Genomic DNA, 4,449 nt, shown 5'->3' with positions numbered 1-4,449 from the left:
AAAGGGAAGAGTTGAATATTGAAACCCCGATTGGTTTTGCGGTCTAAAAGATGGCATAGCATGCACAATAGTTCAATTTAGTGCAATTGTGAAATTAGAGGATGATTGACCCGTAGTTGGGGGAAAGAAATGGGAAAGTGGTGGGATTGTGGTAGAAGGGCTAAAGGTAATAGTGGGTTCAACTTGGGTAGTAATTGGTTGCGTAGCATTGGTTGGTGTGATTTCGGTAGTGGTATTAGGTATGGTGGTGTTTGGTGATGGTTGTGTGACAGTAGGTGTGAAAATTGAGGTCATTTGACCCGTTGTGGGTGGTACTTGAGATTCTTGCATGATGTTTCTTGGTGTAATGGGTGAAGTAGGTGAACCAACAATTCTGTTCTCTCGTAATAGAACTCTGTTTTGCCTCAATGTCCTTTCAATTTCCGGATCGAACGATAGTGGTGACGACTTGTGAGAGCCTCTAGTATGCATACACCTGAAAGTACCTGCACACTAAACACAACCAGTGTAAACCCGAAAATAACAAACAAAACTACTAAATTAACACACGTTGCGCACTACTCCCCGACAACGGCGCCAAAATTTGACGTGATGTCGTGGTCACAATCAAATTTAATCCAAATAACAACTATAGCTAGCGGTAAATGGGTATCGAACTCAGGGAGTATGTGGAAAATGTGTTGATGTTATAGCTTTGCACTTTAACTAAATTAACCTAATTTGCAGAAAGTTGTAACGCTCCGCGTTTCCATAACTTTCCTAACTTAGAAATCGAGCCTAGAAAATCTATTTTTAGAAACTTGTCCCTTTCAAAAAGATTACAATCAGTTGTATCATCGAAACACCTTTATCCTTAAATTAACTTGTTATAATTTGGGATATTTATTTATTTATTGTTAACTTAACTAAATTTATTTATTTTACTATTTAAAGGTTATTTTTTTATAATAAATTAAGCTAGTCTCGTTAAATTTTAAAGTTAGTGACCTAACCTGGTTAGTTAGTGTTATAAAGTTAGTCTTTTATAACATAACAAAAGTTAGTGGGTAAAGTTTAGGGTCTATTTGTGTAAATAATAGAACCATAAAAACAACAAAACCCTAACACTCTTTTATTTTAACTCCACCCAAATCAGAACCACACCTCCATCTCTCTCTCTAAAATCCGGCCACCGGATTAGGGTTCCGGCGACCCTTCCGGCGCCGCCTTTCCGGTGAGTCACACCCTTACTACACTCTCATCTTCAATCCACTTCTTCCCTCTCAAACTCTCTTCTCTGCAGATTACATCTTCAATATTGTGAAGCCTTCACTTCCATAAAACACAATAACCCCTCACCATCTTCAATTGAAACTGAACCAGGGCTCCCATCGATTTTCTGGCAACCGGAGCCGGATACGGCCGGCGCTCCGGCGCCTCTTTCTTCTTCGACAATGGCTTACGGCGGCGAGACATAAACCGAGAGAGAGAGAGACAGAGAGAGAGAGAGAGAGATGTAGAGAGGGAGACGACGGCACTGCCGTCATCTGCGGCGGCGGTGGCAGCCGTTCAACCCCGTTTGGGTTCGATTTCGGTCGGTTGTTTATCACCTCAGTCCGATTTCGCGAGTTCGGGTCTGTGTGTTCTCGGTTCAGGTCAGGTATCGCCGTTTATATTTTATTTTGTTTAAACTTCGATTCAAATCCAATGTTTTTGTTTCAGTTCAGATTCGGTTCGATGTGTGACTTAGGTTCGTTGGGCTCGGGTCAGGTCTAATAGCAGGTTCCGGTCCCTGTTCAGTTCGGGTCAGCGGGTTCAGTCCCGGGTTGTTAACTGGTTCGGTTCAGTCGCGACTCACGTCCGGTCCTGGTCAGTTTCGGTTTAGTCAACATAAGTCCGCTCAGTCAAACCAGTCAGAATCGATGTTCGGTAAATTCTAACGCCTTGAAATTCGTTGTGTTATTTATATTAACGATATCTTACAAACGCGAGCCTCGGTGTTTTAATGACGCGCATATTAGTTACATTGTTTTAGATTTAGTTCTTGTTTTAAATCGCGAAGCCGAATGTTACCTGATTTGTAAACTTAATAGAAGCTTATGTATACATATATATATTTATATTGTTCGGATGTTTATTGAATTTTGAACATGTAAGTCGACAACTTGTGTTGTCGGGATCGTCCAAAAACAGAGGAAACTCTGCCCGATTTTCGAAAAAAATTCATAATTTAAAATGCGTTAAAATTATAAAACTAAACGTATCAGTTTCAAATAATTTTTATAAAATAAATATAGATGTATATTTATTCTTGACAATACTCCTTAAATACTCTTGATGGATTCAAATTAGAAATTTTTTTCATAAACTATATACAACACACATATATATAAATATCTTATACCTTTCGCCAAGATATAAATACATATATACCAAATATGCCTTTCGTCAAATATATATATATTCATTATTTTGACAACACACCTACAACCCTTTTTATGAAATCAATTCAGAGTTTTCTTTCATAAACAGTGTTAATTATATACGTACATTCTAATTCCACTTCGAATCCACCGTCATTAATCCGTCTTACTCATGCACCTCCGTTTGCCCATATAGGGTGACCTCGGTGTTCCATCCTCCCAAACTCGCACTCTCGTCAACACTCGGATAATCGGAAGACTTAGCAATTATGTGAGTATACTCGTATTTCCCCTTTTTACTTTTACCACTTTTGGGGTATAACATGTTTACTTATCAAAAACTTACACATGAACATTTTGCTTAAACACATGAACATTCCTATAACATGCTTGTATACGTGATGGCTTGATACTTTAAACTTGGGTGAAACTTATGTGTTGAATTTATCATTAACTTCGTACGAGCCAAACCGTGACATATGTAGCGCTATAGGATTAACGACCCGCCCTTTATCATCGGTAATGTCATGAGCATATTGCGTTTCCTTGGTTTGATATGTTAGACACATGCCATGTTTAAACGTTCATCTTGAATCACATGCTTGCTATGAGGAATTGTTTAAAACTTATCTTTGCTATGTACGTATCAAACTTGTATACTCGCCTTTGCTTTTGCATTGAATTATTTTTAAACATGTTACAGGTTGATGAGGATGATGCTAAGAAAAGAAGTAGCATTGATGCCTAGATACACATATAGACGTTAGGGTTTAATATGTTGTATCAATTTTGTTATGTTGTCATGTTATTTTTGTTAAACTTGTTGTATTTGAATTTTTGTAATGTTGACAATTTATCTTATGAAATGAAATCGGATTATTTAAATACTTGTCACAATTGTTAGCGTTATGATGTCTCGAGCAATCTTCACACTTCGTCTCATCCTGATGTTTCCGCCATTGGTTGGGGTGTGACAGATTGGTATCAGAGCCATAACTATAGGGAATTAGGAAAAGTAGGAATGCTTTAACCTAGTCTATAGTTTTAGAGCTTTATCTTGTGTATTGCTTGAAACTACTTGCATGGTACTTTACTCCTCACTTATTCGCTTTGACTTTTTAAACATTTATGTCGCTTGAGTGTTAATACTTGACGTGCTATTCTTATGTGTCAATACTTGTCTTATTATATGTCGATACTTGATTTATTGATCTATTCTTTGTGTGTTATTCTCGACATGCCTTTTATGTGCTTATACTTGTTCGTTATTTCCTTTAACATACGCCTTTTTACAAGGCATTTTACTCGATTTTTTTCTTAAACTCGAAAACACTCATATTATACGAACGAGACGAGTTCACCAAAATAGGCGTGAAACCCATAATTTGGTGAACAACTCTCAATCCATCCACCTTCCTTTTCTCTTACACGAAATTCACCATCAAGTTAGGAGTGAAATCCTCACCTTTATGGAGAAATTCAAATTTCAAATTCTAGTGGACCCTCGTCATAGTGTTGAAATTAAATTTTGACCCGACGAGTACCAACCACACTTAGGATACGAAATCGTCAAGTTAGGCGTGAAACCCGCACCTTGTCGACTAGATCCACTCCTCAATTTTTGTTTTTCATAAATCCCGCCAAGTCTCGAGATTTCGATCGAATTGTGACATGTAGTAACCGGAAGGGTAAATACCGTTAATCGACTTTTCGGCGAGAGTATTTCACATATTAGGCCAAAGCATGCCCCTCAAACTCGAAAGACTTTTCGACCACTTTGGTTAGTCAAAGTTCCGTTTTGGAACCATCCTAAATTTTAATCAAGCATGTGTTTTACTATTTATTTTATACGATGCCATCTTTCAAATACGAATTTACTTTCGATATTTCCTCCTCACACACGCATCATACTAGGACCTTTCATACATTTATACCTAAGCATGAATTCATATGATTTAAATTCATATCCCTTGTAACGACAAGTTGGGAAATATCATCGAGATAGGAGTGAATTCCTTACCTTGACGATTAACCCCACTCCTTTTTT

This window comes from Helianthus annuus, chromosome 8 (genome assembly GCF_002127325.2).
Source record: "Helianthus annuus cultivar XRQ/B chromosome 8, HanXRQr2.0-SUNRISE, whole genome shotgun sequence".
NCBI classification, from domain to species: Eukaryota; Viridiplantae; Streptophyta; class Magnoliopsida; order Asterales; family Asteraceae; genus Helianthus; species Helianthus annuus.
The sequence above is the reverse complement of the archived record's forward strand: the minus strand, read 5'-3'. Positions refer to the sequence as shown.